Source organism: Corvus moneduloides, chromosome 2 (genome assembly GCF_009650955.1).
Source record: "Corvus moneduloides isolate bCorMon1 chromosome 2, bCorMon1.pri, whole genome shotgun sequence".
Classification (NCBI taxonomy): Eukaryota; Metazoa; Chordata; class Aves; order Passeriformes; family Corvidae; genus Corvus; species Corvus moneduloides.
This window is the reverse complement of record NC_045477.1, coordinates 61,226,203-61,242,943: the sequence shown is the minus strand read 5'-3', so window position 1 is coordinate 61,242,943 and position 16,741 is coordinate 61,226,203.

The window sequence follows — 16,741 nt, the reverse complement described above, 5'->3', positions numbered from 1 at the left end:
CAGCAGCCTGCAAATAACAAAACTATTTAAGAAAACTCAAGCAAACCAATAATATATATCATTCTTCTAAAGTTAGTGGTTTGCTTTAAAGGAACTTTTGTTTGAACTGTTGAGCTTGACCCTGGTGTTAATTGAGAAGGGAAGGGAGAAGCGACAGTGAGAGTCTGCTGTTGATAGTTCTGCTTTTCTGCTTTATATGTGCTACATATTGACGGACAATCCACTGCCTACTGCTTGCAAGCAAAAGATAGAGCAGCTTTATGTTATCCATGAAAACTATAAGACTGTGTGACACTGCCAATTGATCTGCAGAAAGATCACACAATATTTGAAGGGGATCAACAAAAGTGTTATAAATTCTCAGAACCAAAAGTAAGTATCTTAGAAGCCTTAGATAAGGATGCTTCTCAAGCACACCCTGGATATCTAGAAGTTAGATGCCCAGCCCTAAACGGTTGGTTAGGCTCTCTCAGGCATGTTCAGCTGGCAAAGTACAGAGAAAGAAATGTACCTTTGAAATTCAATCTCTCTCCATTGGCTATACACAAAACCTATGTATTTGTCTTAGACTAGGAATCTAACTTTCAAATGAGTAAAGCTGGGTAGGACGCAGCTTCATTTGGATCCAGAATATTTGTCTCTTGGGAATGAAGTAATTTTAAAACATATGAAAATCAACAGACATTATTTTTATATGAAATAGAGATTTTCACAGAAATTTACATTGAATTTAGAACTATTCTCAGATACTGTTTTTTAATTAGTTTCATCTGGGATAGGTACGTACTAAAAAGATAAAAAAATAAAGCTTACTGTCTTTGGTTAACATAAGTAGATCTATTGCATAGCTTGGTGATTTCCAATATATATTTTAATACATTTTGCTATTTTCCAATATTTTATTCCTTCTTATGTTTTTGATATGAATCCAAAGATCTTTTATGGTTACATATAAAATTGACTGCATTTTAAAAAATATTGTATATCTCCTGGTTACTTGATTTTTGCTCTAAGGGATTATCAGACAAATCAGACATTTGTCTTCTTTAGTCATTTAATCAGACATTTTAGTGGGATCTACCAGTCTTTCTTTTTCCTGGAATGCCTGTTATCATACATAAGTGCTGCACTGCACCAATATTAGGAAGCTCAACATGTTGTCTATGAAACTCAAGGAAGTCATTCTGCCATTGGCTCCTCAGACTGCTTTTTTCAGTGTGCTAATTTGCAGAACTGGGTTACTGGTTTCATTACTAATGCTGAGACCAGAATAAGCCGTTGCTGGTCTTGCTGCATTGAGTGACAGATACCCCCCTGCAAAAAGCAAGTTTGCGCAAATTTTTTTCTGAAGAATCAAGCTGTTAGCTCTGCTACTAAATGCCTATATCAGCAAAGAACTTTTAAAAACCAGAGAATGTGTTCTGTCTTTAATCCCCAGAATAGAGTACTTCCATCTATCAACAAGAAAAATATACTGTGTAAAACCTAGAGGTATACTTGAAAGAACAAAAGAGGTGGCTGTGCTGATTACCCTTGAACAAGTTTCAAATGTGTCTGTATCAAGAAAAGTTGAAGGTATCAAAGAACTCTAGAATATTTCAAAGGTTGCTTTTATAAGGTATTTGTGGGAGACAATGCCCTCTTTCAGGTCAATTGAAGTGACAAGAAAAAGCCATGAACATTTTATTGACATATATCTGTATAGGTACTAAGAGTATACCAATTGGTGTGTTATCAACTGAAGTATTGAATAACACCAGTAAAATTCTTTTCTGAGGATCTCAGGTTCTTAAATTTTTTTTACTTTATTTCAGAACAAAAGAAACTTCTGCAGTCATAATGTGAGGTTGTTGCCATTCCCTCTTAGGTCACTTCTTTTAAGAAGCCTAGAACTTTAAAGCAGCTGTTTATGTTTAGTGTGCCACATGAGGAAAATGATTCACGTCAACTGAAATTGGCTGAAAGAAAGAGGAAACCATAGACTGGAGGACAACAGAAGAAGGAGACAATAGAGGCAGGGCAACAGACAAAGGAATAAGAACATGTAACATGGAGGAAAACCCTTTCAGAGCAATAGCCAAGACATCTCTCATGGGCTGTGATCCCAAAAGCTGTCACAGAATAAGCTGCTTTAATCGTGGTCTTTTATTGTTTGTTGAGCTCTGAAATTTTGCATGATTCTGCAGATAATGCAGTTCATAATCACTCCAAAGAACATAGGAAATTAATTCCAAATGAACAGAGTTTCAGGACAGAGACAATCATAAAAATGATCCCAGTGACACTAAAGTGTCATTCTCATGAACTACAAAATTACCTTAATATTAAAAAAAATCAACCCAGAAACAATCAAAAATCCCAGCAAATGACAACTAAAAACCCAACAGAACCAACCAATTAAAAAAAAACAACAACAAAACAGGCAAACCCAAAACCTGAAAAATAAATAAACAGGGAAACAAAACAAACCAGCCAAACAATAAAAAACAAAAACAGAAAGATAAGAAAACCTTAAACTGTTGCATCGCATAGTAAATTTGCTATCATTGGAGGGCTTGTTCTCAAAGAGATATTTCCTGGAATTATCTATAATCTATGCTGCTATAACTGTATTGCTTTAAGATCAGTATGGACATTCTGTTTCAAAATAATAGTAATTTTATTTGGAATGATTACTCTAGTGTAATTATTCTGGGACAAAATAACAGTTTTGGCATACAGAATTTCCACATGGGAGCTAAGACTGATGGAACTATGGCAGAATAATTAGTACAGTGCATCTATGCCAGGAAATATCTATGTGTGTACAAGCCAGCATGTCAATATTATATTCTTTTTACTTACATTCCCCAGGTTGGTTTGTTCTTGCTTTTTTTTTTTTCTACTGGATTTTATGTTGCACATAGTGTATCTCACTCTTGTTTAGAGGATCATTATGAAATGCTGGGCTTGAAGATGTGCAGCTACAGAGCAGGAGCTGAGCCCTGGTGGCAGGTGAGGTGTTGGGAGCCATGTCCAGTGAAGTGCTCGAGCGGGCTGAGCCTGAGCCCTGCCTCAGCAGCAGGAGGAAGGGGTGAGTGACAGCAGTGGAGGACAGAGGATACTGCCTGCCCACCTGGCTTGCTGCCCAGGAGGGCTCTCTGCTTGCCAGGTGCTTGGATGTGGAATGTTACAGAGATGCTGCCAAAGCTTGTCCAGCCCTTGGACTGTCACTCCTTGCTGTTTTTCCTGATAGGCCCCAATGATACTCTCAGGGAGATGTGGAGCACATCTCAAGTGTGAATGCATGGCTGTGGGGGGGAGGCTGAAAGGCATGGAGCCTGGGGTCCCAGGCAGTTTTCTTCTCAATACTGAGATGGGGATAGACGGTAGATTTAGATTAGCTGTTAGGAAGAAGTTCTTCCTATGAGCGTGGTTAGGCTCTGGAACAGAATGACCAGAGAAGATGTCCCAGCCCTGTAAGTGTTCAAAGCCAGGATGGATGTGGCTTTGAGCAACCTTGTCTGGTAGAAGGTGCATGCCCATGGCAGGAGGATCAGAACAGATGGTTGTTAGGGTCCCTTCTAACCCAATGCATTCTGTGATTCTGTGCTTTACTGTGAAGATGGTTGAAAACTTGAACCTGTTTTTTTCAGGGACATTGTGAAACCTCCAGCCTTGCAGATATTCAAAACATGTCAAGAGTGACCCTGAACAATACACTCCAGCTCTACCTGTCTTGACAAGAGAGGTTGAACTAGATGATCTCCAAAAGTGCCTTCCAGTATCAAATGTTCCGTGATCCTTTGGTTCTGTAAAATTCATATGTTAAAGAACTGTTCTTATTGTGACTATAATAATTAACATTTCTGCACTATTACTTAGCCTTGGTGAGCTCCAGTAACCAGGAACATTTTTCAGTATTTTTCCTTATAGCGATGAAGTTGTTCTGGGAAAAAGAAATCACAACATAATTAAATATTCAGCATCACTCAATGATTTTAATTTGGCATCATAGTTGTTATAACAATTTTTCATATTTAATTTAAAGATTATAGAAATACCACATGCAGTGCAAGATCACACATTTGATCATCAATTGTGCAGAGAAGAATCCCTGCATCATCTGGGTGGGATGGATAATTTTTATTTTAATTTGAGTATTTGAAAGGATTAATAAAACGTACATTTTTGAGGCCTAAAACTTGATACTCGTAACTCCAAATTACTTTCATTTCTATAAATGAGAAATGTAGCAAACTGTAGTACCAAAAAAATGTATGTAGTTTGGAAATTTTGTGATGGTATATCCTTATTCCACACTGGTCTTTTAAAACGTCCCTCTTTTTAACTGTTACCCTGTAGTACAAACATTCAACAATGATTGCAGCTAATAAAATGGGCCAGTGACCTTTTAGGAACCTGAAATGGAAAAGTCAAAATTCAATTGGGAGATTTTTCTCAGCATCTCATAAAGAATGAATGCACTAAATGTCAAGATTTTAGCTCAAAAGGAATTTAAAATCCATTGTCAGTCATTCAAAGAATGACTTCTGAATAGCATCAGACTTGACTGGGCTATAGGAAAGGAAACCACAATGCCCCTTGTCCTCATCTTGTCTCTGAAAAATACCACTGAAAAATTTGGTGAAATATTTTAGAGTAACATTTTTCAAACTGCAGTGAGTGGTTTTCCCCCTGCTGCTATTATCACCAAGGATTTTTTGGTGGAAAACAAAGCAAAGTGGTCATCTGTCTCAAATATTTGTTCCTAGATCTTGCTGAAAGACAAAACTTCTGTTCTTCTAATATGCGTCCCAGTGACTGCACCACTCTGGAAAGGAAGAAGCTCAATAATCTTGTGAAGAAAAATCCCTATCACACATGCTGATCATATTATTTTTGGTGGAAGACAGATTGATGTTGGCTGGAAGCACTTCATCTTGGAGCTCCAGAAATTTTCTGTACTTTTATAATTTCGCCTCCTGACACCCATTTTTCCAAATATCATGAGGCAGTGTTATGATGTTGATTAATATAACATTATTTGTTATTAATATAGCAATAATACCTGTCTTTTTTTCTTGTTGCAGACATCCGTTCCTAATAAAAGAGGGATTCTAACACATAGGAGAATCATTTGCAACTGAGATAGACTTTCAACTCCAGTGTCTGCTAGTAAAACATGAATCTATGAAAGCCTTAGAACATCTAATATTATGAGTCTTAGTATTTATTGCTATTCAGTGATAAAAGTCATATTGAATTTCGGTTTTGGGCCCACATCCAAGAACTACTGTTTATTTTTTCTTCTAGTTGTGTTACTGATCCACTGCTTTGTACCTTAGGCAAGTTGCCTTAACTTTCAGTACTTACTTATAGTACTTACAAGTGACCTGGATGATTAATTAATGAATGGGCCACACTCTAAGGAATTTGGGGCAATGTTTCTACAATACTGTGAAAATATTCTAAGTGGAGGGTATTAAATGTGAAGAGAATACTAGTATCTATTATTTGATATTCATCCTCTGTATGTATTCAGTTTTACTATGAAAAAGTAGGTTAAGGTTAGGAGAGAGGCTGAATTTTTAAGGAGGATGGCAACTACAAAGGAAAAATGACAACTGATAGAAAACAGAAGATGTATGTTAGAATAGTAAATTACAGGAAGAATGGCGCTCTAAAGGGGTTATCTTTCATACAGAAGAGAGAAAAAAAACATCAGAGAAAGCAGACTCTTAAATTATAGTAAGGGATCAAAGTGTAACTAGCCAAGTACAGAAATGAAAGTTTGATGATGATGTAAGTGACACTGATGAAAACAAGTAGCTAGAAAAAGTAGTATGAGAATTAAGACAGTTTGTGTAATTGCTAACAAGATCCTGTAAGGAAGGAAGTCATAAAGTACACTTAATTAGAAAGAAAGGAGGTGTATGTGTGTGTATGTATGTAAGTATATGCCAGCAAGAGAAATTTAATACCACCAAAAGAATAAATGATGCTCTACTTCAGCAAGGATTCAGAGAAGTTTTTCTCTCTTCTCTCAAAATTTTTGAAGTTTCTGGAGTAAGAGAGTTTCTAAAGAAACACAGACAATATAAGCCACTTGTTCTTAAAAATCAATTTACTAAAGGGGATGCTGGAACAAATCCAAAGCTGATTTGAAAATTAAAGAGGATATGATTGTGGTGACAGTGGTGCCCTACAGAACTGAAGTGTTTGAGGAGGAACAGTATTTCTGCATTGATTGTTTGACCTGTATTGAAGAAGAAACATGAAAGTCAAAGCTCTGCTAGGTACTAACACTGATAACTGGAGAGGTGTCTTTGTAATTGGAGTAAAAGCATGCCAGGGAACACTGTGTGCAACTCCACCTCCAGCTGCTACTTCTTCTAGCACAGGTCAATAATGATAATACATATCCCTTAGGAAACAGGGCCTAAGATTTTCTATTTATTCCCCCACTGCTTGGCCTTTTCAAAGTCAGAGTTTAAATCAGTGAAACAAGTGACTTAAAGAAACCTCTAGGACTAAAGAGAGACCACAATTGCTGTCATTAAAATCTTTCCTTCAGTGAGGTAATAATTTAAGAACAAATTGTCTAACCTTTCATCAGTCCAGGGCAGATTATGACCACAGAGAGCATTGAATCAGTTTATCAATAGAAATCATGGCTGGCAATTTTCTGAAACCAAATCTAATACATATATTCAGGTTACAAAAATATTTAAGTAACACATACAGATGCACAGGATTGAGCTAACCATGTTGTCTCTAATGCTGCACTCTATTTCAAGCAGAGCATGGCACAGTAAACTCTTTTGGACACTTTGTGTCGCATTCTTTAACTAGTAAACAATTAATCATTATTATATATATGGTGTTGTGCATCTTTCAACTGCCAGGATAAAAAAAAAAGTCCTTTATGCAGAGTTTTACTGTCAACTAAAACTGTTACAGTTCACTGGAAATTTCATTCTTGAGGGCAAATTTCTGGTGGTAGTATTAATGAGTAATTCCTTAGATAGTATCTGGTTGCATTATCATGATTTTTTCTTATTTTCCAAATTGTATAAGACAAGGTGCATGCAAATGTAGATCGATTATGTTGCTAGGCCCTACAAGCCTTACATGGAATTCTTATGTTATATAAAAGGTCTTTTGGTAGATTTCCTAGTCAGGATGCTCTAAGGATGCAATGCCAGCATCCACTTGGGTAATTATTGCAGGATTTCTGTAAAACCTTTCAGCACCGTGCTTCTCACTCTGTTAACTTTAGAAAATCATTTCAAGCAAGCAAAGGCTTGAGACCAGCAGGACAGCCCTTCTTGAGGATCTGAATAATAATACAGTCCAGGGAGTGTGTCTCCATGATGAAAACCACCAAAATCTATCCTCAGGTGTTGCAGGTGCTCACTGAGCTGGGAATCGAATTCATTGCAAAGCAGATAAAACAAGGGTGCTTAAGGCAGGATGAAACAAGATCTAAGAAACTAATCAGACCCCTAGAGCAAACAGATGACATTTTCTGAACTGAACAGGGTTCTCCATTAAGTGATCATTCCCAGTCATATTTATTGGCAGAATCAAACTAGGAAGAAGCAGTTTGAGGACACAGATTGTTCTGGACCATGGAGTCCTGCTAACAAGGACTTGTAATGAATGGAGACAGAACTGAGTGATACAGAAAACAGTACAAAGGAATTATATTCCTTTGTGTTGTAATTGTGCCTTATCCCTCCACATGTGACTAAAAGATATGGTTGATTACACTGGATCCCTGCTTCTGGCATTAAAAGTCATTCCTACAATTATTTCTTTAAGACAAAGCTACTACAGGGGCCACTCTGCCAATCTCTCCCTGGCATATATGCTGAGAAAGACACCATATAGTATGAAATATCCCTTTGGCTGTTGGGATCATCCATTCCACCTGTGTCCCCTCACAGCTCCTTGTGCACTCCCAGCTTCCTCACTGGTGGGATGGGGGTAGAGGCAGAAAAGGCCTTGGCACTGTGTAAACCCTGCTCAGAGGTAATGAAAACATCCCTATGTTATCAACACTGTTTTCAGCACAAATTCAAAATTTAGCTATTATGAAGAAAATTCACTCTATCCCAGCCAAAGCTAATCCAAAGCTGATGCCACAGGACCACAATTAACATGGTATCAAGCCTGCAATTACCTTCCAGTTGCATAGATTAGGACACACCACTGTTCTTTTTGTACGTATGCAGTTCCAGAGTTAAATTATCTTTTATCCAGCCCCCTAGAAATATCTGAACAAAGATGTTGCATTTTTCTATTTTCCTCTTCAGCAAAACTTTCTACAGTGTGAAAAAAACCCAGTCAATCTAAAAATTGCTATGCTGTTGGAGACATGAGAATACTATGTCTTTCTGCCTCATTATGTTAAATACAGATTATTTAGTATGAGCATTTCCTTAGTATTACAGTCTCAGTTTATTCAAGAAAAATGTCCATAAATAGGCTAATAGTTTTCCAGTTTCTTTTTCTTTGGTGAATAAAAAAAATTGCCAATGTCTATGATATAGTCACAGGTAAACAACAAAATAATTCAAAATCTTTTGGTAGCTTCATGTTATGCATATCTGTCTCTAATGCACTTCAGTTATGCAGTGCCAAAGTTGAGCAACACAATTGTAAAACAAGTGCAATATGTCTACATGACATATTGAAAAGGCAAGTTCATCCTAGGCATTTTTAGCCATGAGAAACAGCCTCTGTGGTTGGGGCAACAAAAATCGTGACTAAAGTTAGTCTTTTATCATTCATTACTCTCCTTTTTGAAGGGACTTAGTTCTTAATGTTAGAAGAAGCTTCCTAAATAAAACTGAAAAAAATATCTTGTCTTAAAAGCCCAAGGTCCCCTGACACTGCCAGCACAGACTACCTTTATCTTCAATGAGCTGAGAGGAAGAAAGGAAAAAGTCAAGAATAAACACATTGTCTTGGACAACTATTATCAGGCATTGGAACAGGGCTTGTGCCCTACCCTTGGACAGCCTTAGGGGAGAGCATTACAAAATTATAAAGTATTAAAATGGTCAGCAAACTGACTAGCAGAGATGTGGTGGCCCCTGCTACTGTGGAAAATACTACTTAAAACTGCAGAGATGAAAGACCTTTTAATCTATTGTGGGAAGAATAAGATTCAACTGAAATGTTATAGAAAAACTTGCTATAATTCTGCAGATATTTAGTTCTGCTTATGGCTTTAATACCATCAAAAGAACCCTTGGAAACTAAAGTGGAAATGGTAAGAAACTGACTTTTACAAAATAAATATTTAACTTGTAGGGTGGCCAAATTATTACTTGTAGGTAGAATGTGACCCACATTCAGCTGCTCTGCAATGCAGCCTGAAGCAATTTTTTTACTTATTAGAAACATACAGCTTACAGCCAGCCATAAATCCCAGGACATGCCACTCCTGAGAAAACAGAAACTCTTCTTATCCCTCCTCTGACTTAGAACCAGATTGATCAAGCTTCAGGCACTGTATGCTGAGAGCCACTGGCCCTCCAGATTATCACAGCTCCCCTCTTTTTAACATAGCTATTAGCTATTCTTAATAAGTTGTAGAATTGCAGTGCAAGCAAGGCCTTACTGGGATGATGTTGCTTCACTTACAACAGAGCAAATTGTTTTCTTGAAGTGCCTGAGTGAATTTCTGGTTACATTTTAACAGGGAAAAAAATATTCAGCCTCCAACCTGATTTCCACTTACATAGGACTATTACCCTCCAAGACCAGGACAACACATTGATTAATAGCTGTTAGTGATTAGGAATCATCTTTATGGTAAAAGTTACCCATGACTAAGATACAGGTAGTGGTACGAGAGTGGTATTTTGACTAATGACAGTAGACATTAGATTAGTTTTGACCAATTATTTTCTCTTAGGAAAATCACAACAAAACCCAAAAAAAACTTCCTTCTTAGCCCTAGCTTTGGTTAACTGAGGTTTCATTTCACCTGAAAAGGTGGAACTTTAGATCTAGACACATAAGCAACAAGATGACACCTAATTCACCCTCCCAACCATTTTTTAATTCCCAGTTTATAATTCTGGGATTTTCTAAACTGGAGATGACTTGCCACAACAGAAATAATCCTTTGGCATAAAAAAGCCATCAAGTTACATTTTAAGATGCAAGACAACCATTCATTCTTGAGGGATAGTATACAGTTTTACTCAGAGACAAGCTACCTCAGGAGGTTCTGGTGCACCTGGCACCAAGCTCTATCAAAAAGGGACCTAGGAAGAACTAGGAATAGTTATCTAAGCAGGACTGTGAGACTGTGACGACTTAACACTGACAGTGTAAGTAGCTGTAAAATTTCTAGGTATTTCAATTCAATTACTTGAGCCCCAAAGCTATATCCTTTGCTAAATCTCTTTTTGAGGAAATCTTATCTACTGAAGTGGGCTGGAGTGGAAAGTGGACAGCAGTGGACAACATAGCTGTGACTTGCTGAGTTATTTTAATACTATATAGTCTCTTATATTGTCGCTTGTATAGTCTCTCTCTGGTAAAAAAAAATATTCTTCTAAAATCCACCAAAATAATGAAAGAGCATGCAAAGAAGATGTAAAGAAACCCCCAAAATCTCCTGTTATTTTACCAGTTTTATCTCCTCCAGTCTTGTTCTCTACTGTTTTCTGGTGTTTTCTATTATTTGCTACACTTTGTTTATCCTTATATTCCTTCTCTACTGTTTCTCAATGTGTGAATATTTGAAATGCCCTCAAGGTACATATCCAGACTTGTATATTCAATTCAATTTCATTATGTTTGTAGATTTCACTCTTGAAATAATAAACTCTGCAACATGTGGGGAAACTATAAACTTTGCAGGCTTGTGGCACATTCTGAAAACTCTAATGACATTGTTGCTTATGTACCTGTCTCAAACCGTTCAGGATTTTAAAATCACTCGAGTTTTGTTCTGTCCATCTTTTTTTTCCTCATTTTTTCTATGATATACGTTTACATGTTGCATAGCAAAAGCTCTTGGTTCTGCATTTATAAACTAAAGCCATGCTTAGCATTTGTTTATTGTAATAATACCAATAAATTGTGATAATATTAGTCATCCCGTATTTATACTACAAAAATGACTTTTAAGAAAGGATTAGGCAAGTTATTGTTACTGCTGTTAATTCTAGTTTTCAGAAGGTATGATGTAGTTTTCAAGCATAAAATAAAAAATCTTTATGCCTATGTGGTCCCCATTATCATGGAGATTGATCACCTCACAAACAATGCACTTATCTTCACAACAGAGATCCCTTTGTGGGGGGGCAAATGCTACTATTTCCATTCTGCTTTTCAGAGAGATGGTAATGTAAAGGTCATGAGAAGACAAATCAATTAGGTACCTAACAATTCAGATGACAGTTTTAGGGAACTTAATTGTCTAAATCTCAAAGACAACTAGAAAGATTATCTTTGTCTACCTAAACATCTTTCTGTGTGGGTGAGGTTTGTCTCACAAATGACCTACCTATGTAGATTAAGTTAGTTGTGTAGATATCTTCTATTAACAACGGACAGTTCTTCCATAAATTTTTGGGGTTAGAGTATATCTCTCCATATGAACACCTGTTTTACGAGAGGATGAATCGGTTCCTCAAGGTGCCTGGTTCTCTCTTTTGCAGAAGGAGACTGGCTGATCATCTTAAAATTATGTGATGGAAGCTGGATGAGATGAATTGAACTGCAGCTGACTTAGGTACAATTGCGTGATAGGAGTGCAGCAGAAGAGGAGAGCTCAAGAGGATCTTTTCTCTAGCCTCAAAGCTTTCATTTGTGTGTTTGTATGATGGCCCACTGTTTTCAAAACAGTACTGTGCAGATATACAGTCTCTTTAAGTAGAGGATTTGAAAATGGAAATAAAACATAAATGAAAAAGAATAATGACTTTAGATGGATTTGCCTAGAGATTACTTTATAAAGCATGTACAACTTATGTAGCTGATACAGTGCATTCAACTTAAGTATAGCTTGTTCTTCTCGTTCTCTCCAGCATCATTTTATGCACCTAGACTGTTTCTTTTATGAAATCAGTTTATTTTCATCTTTAAAAATCTTTACAGCATATTGCAGGACAGCATGGATAGAAGAATGATGTTTGCATTACTGACACTGAAATACCTAATTATGAATAAAACAAGTTTGTGACAAACTGTTGCCCTAAAAAAATAACTGCCAAAGAAGCTAGGCAAAATTTTGTTCATTTTTCTCCTCCTTTTTAATCTTTAAAGTTCATTATAATTTTTTTATTGCTATTGATTTTACATGGACAGAAATCAGACACTATGGTGATAGGCAGCATAAAACCCCAACAAACAGAAGTTAATTCCACACAGGATTCTAAGATGCAGTTCTCAAAACCTCAATGTTTTTATTGTTTGATTTCTCTCTGTTATTTTCTATAAGCTTATTTTTTATTAATTAATGGTCTAATGCAGAATCTTCAAAATAAAGGAAAATATTTGCTAGCAATTTTAATATTTTTATTAGTCCAAAGCACATAATGATTGCAATTATTTTTTTTTAATATTTTCTTTCTAAGATCACCCATACCTTCAAAGTAATGCTCTGTACTGCAGTATTATATGTGCCCTAGCTGGTTTTTCTCAATACCTACTAATTTTAAACTCATGGTACTTTCCTTGCTATTACTACTCTGTGTAGCCAGTCTGTAATACAGGTTGGTATTATAATAAAACTATTGGTGTCTAGATTTCAGTCCAAGATCATTAATCCTATAATACTTAAAAACTTTACTACTTATTGCTGCTTAACTGGCTGAGAATGTTGGCCAGATTAGTATTTATTCACTGTTAATAGTGTACTGAAGCAGGCATGGTTTCTGTTACATAAATATTGCTTAAGCATAAGCTCTATCAGTGTGCAGAGCTGGGAATACTGTAATCTGTGTGGCTGTAAGAGACTAAATGAGTGAATATATGACCAGAACTTCAGTTTTCTTCAGGTAAGAAAATAATAAAGAAAAATGTAAACATAAGGTAAATGTTTAAGGGAAAAAAATGGGAGAAGGAAACTTCAGGAACTTTGGCCTGAATACATTCAACCTAGTTTAAGATGTCCAAATAGGATTGCTGCTGATTCAAATTCTCTACACAGGAGATGGGGAGGCACTTCCAAGTGTTGATGTAGATTGAAAATCTCTTTGGAGATATTTGTCTCTCACCATTTATTGTAAAGAAAGTTTAGGCTGTCACTTTCCTAAACAGTATCTCTGCAAAGTCCTCAAATTTAGGTAGAAAGAACTGAGCCCCCCAGGGAATGCTTCATCAACGTTTAAAATGAAGAACTGAATGAGACAAAGTGTTGGTTGAAATGGGAGGATGTGGGGAAAGCTCAACCTTCAGTCAATAGGTGTTTATTAAGTCCAAAGACACAATAAAAAAAGAGTTAATTTCATTCTCTCTAGATATTTTCTAAGGAAAGCTTCTCACCAAAATAATTTATCCTGTGCTGACTAAATTGTTTTAGATTTGTGCTGTGGAATTTGGAAAGTGGCTGTATCAGATAAATCTAAAGGTTCTTAGGGAACACTTAGTCCTTCTGAGCTGATCTTGGTTAAGTTCCTCTGAGTCAGGGATATTAAAAGGAAAAAGAGTGAAAGAAAGACTGTTGTCTTTAAACCTGTAAAGTGGCTGTAGCTCATTTTCAGTAATTGCAGTTTTGAGGTATGTTTTCCTTCTGTCTTGCTGACACAATTATTTTTATACATGGTTTTATTTCTAAAAGTAGCATTTTAGGACAAAAAAAAAAAAAAAAAAAGGGAACAGTCTTCTCTATTAAATAAAGCCCATGTTCTTGGATTGAAATAAATTACAGTCACACCACAGAGTACTTTGTTAATTTTGAATGGTTGTTTTCATTTTATATCTACCTGTCTGTAAAACAGAAGACTGACTATAAACTGCTATTTTTGGGCTTTTGGATAGTTACTATGGTGTAGCTGAGACCTCACCATAATTCCACTCTGCACAAATCATATTTTTTAATGACAAGGTACTCTGCCTTTGCTTGAAGCATAAATTATTACCATTTTAATTCTTTACTGTTGTTATTGAAGTTCTATATCAGGGCTATAATTTCATTGTGTTAAGAATGTTGAGGGTTCTTACATACCTGTATATATATATACATACATACATACACCAATGGTAAGCCCTTCACAATTTAAATGCAATATAGAATCACTTTCATCTATAATCATTTCTTGTTTTTAAAAAAAACCAAAAAAAACCATAAAATGTATTTTCTCCTATCTTTTCATCAGAATGTTAAAAAACCCCAACCTAGTAATTATTTCATCAGATGTTACTGTTTCCTACCATTCGTGTTTTTCTCACTTAGGTGCTGTCAGCTACTTCCTCTGTGTTAGTTTATCCAAAATGACAAACATTTTGATGAGTATTTTTAAATTAACGCCACTGATGTATACTCACATTTCCCTGTTTAAATGATGATTTGTGTAAGTGTATTTTGATTTTTGTTTGTCAGCCAGTGGATGTATGGAGATTTTTTGTGTTTTGCAGAGTATTTGTCACATGTAATACACTTTAACATATCTTTTAATTAATTGCTGATTTTTTGTTATTTCTCATATATACTGTTATGGATATTAATGAAGATGTAGAGACACATAGAGGAATACAGTGCATATACACATATATATAATATTTTAAATCTTATCATAAAACATTTTTGAAAGCCTAAGAGCCAAATTTAAAAAGGCCTTATTATTTTCAGATAGGTGCTTGTATTCATCACTGTGTGCTGCTTTTAGGAACAGAATCACAGAATGAGAGAATGGTTGGAGTTGAAAGGGATCTCTGGAGATCATTTGGTCCAACACCTCTGCTCAAGCAGGGCTACCTAGAGCAGGTTGCCTGGGACTACGTTGAGACAGTTTTTGAATATCTCCAAGGAAGGAGAAAGAAGAAAGTGTTTCTGGATGTTCAGATGGCTCCTCCCATCTTTCAATCTGTACCCATTGCTGCGGTCCTGTTACTGAGCACTGAAAAGAGCCTGTCTCTGTCTTTGTACCCTTTCTTCAGGTATTTATTTTCATTAGAATGGTCTCCCCAAACCTTCTCTTCTCCAGGCTAAACAATCCCAGCTCTCTCAGCCTTTTCTCACAGGATAGTGGCTCCAGTCCTTTAATCATATTTGTGGCCATTTACTGGACTCTTTTCAGTATTTCTGCGTCTCTCTTTTACTGAGGAGTGCACAGCTGGACACAGAACCCCATGTGTGGCCTCACCAGTGCTAAGTAGAGAGCAAGGATCATTAACCTGTTGGCAATGGTCCTCCAAATGCAGCCCAGGATGCCATCAGTCTTTTTTGCTTCATGGGCACATTTTTTGTCTCTTTCAAGTAGGTGTCAGCAACAGGCCCAGGTTTTTTGTGCAAATCTGAAAAGAATATTGTCTTCTAAAATGTGAATCATTATTTGCCTTGTTTCAATAGTTTTAGCCAAAAATAACACAACTAGCACGTCAAGTAATGTGGGATGCATCCACCTCTATGTGCATAATCCAGAAACCAACAGAAAACATTAACACATACTGGAATAGGCATTCTACAACAGCTTACTGGGAACACACTTTAAAGAATACCTTTTTTAAATTTATTGTGTAATACTTCCTCAGGTCTGAAATAAGAAAGCTTTTATATGTTAGTCATGCATTTCTGAGTTATTACTGAGTAATTATTTCTCAATATTTTCACATATAGACAAGCTCTAAATGCAAGCATTTCTTTTTGGAATAATATAGTTGAAACAATGTAAACATGACCCAATGCAAAGAAGGGCCTGACAATCCAAAAGCTTTCCCTGCAGATTCATACATACAGGTACTGATTGGATTGGTCTGTGGCTGAGACAGAAATATATATGGAAAGCAGCAGGCAACATGTTCCTCAGAGAGGAATCTTGACCATGTCAGAAAGTTCAGCACAGCAATTGTGATCAAGGAAGCTGTCAGTTCGTGTTTGTCTTGACTTCATTTAGGAAAGAAAGACTTTGTGTCCATTCCATGGAGGTAAATCAGAGAGCAACTAAAAGGCATCTGAAAGGTATCTGTTTCACTTCATGATGGAAACTTAAAAGTAAGGCCTGAGTGCTACCTGTCCAGGATCAACAATATGTAAGTGGATAACATAACCCGTTATATTGGTTTAGATCAACATTGCAAAGGGCGGAAAAGACTCTTGAGAAGGAAAGACAAGGAGAATGCAGGGTATACTGTTACTGAGCGTTTCACAGAAAGACAAAAGTCAGAGACAAGGATACAAGTCTCAAAGTAATAAGGGTCTTCCCCAGATGGGAAAAAACAAATCTTAGGAAAAGATAGGGAGATTATAGCCTTTAATCGAGAGAGTTTTCTGTTATTTGTTTTCTGGATTCTTGAATGCATTATTCTGAGACCATAGGACATCTGTGATAGTGATGTCAGTCTGTTATGGATATATAAAAACTCCACCCTGAGAGAAGAGGCAGTTTGTCATTCCTGCTAGGATGACTCAAAGGCACCGATCTAGACAATTTTCCACTGCTGTCTGTCTGTTTTTTCTGGTCCTCTAAGTGCCCAAGTCAGGGAATCAATGGCAATGCATCCATTTGCCTGCATTTCTCATGTGTGAAACTCCAAGTGTAGTGCTGGAAGGGAGAAAGAAAGTGGAAAA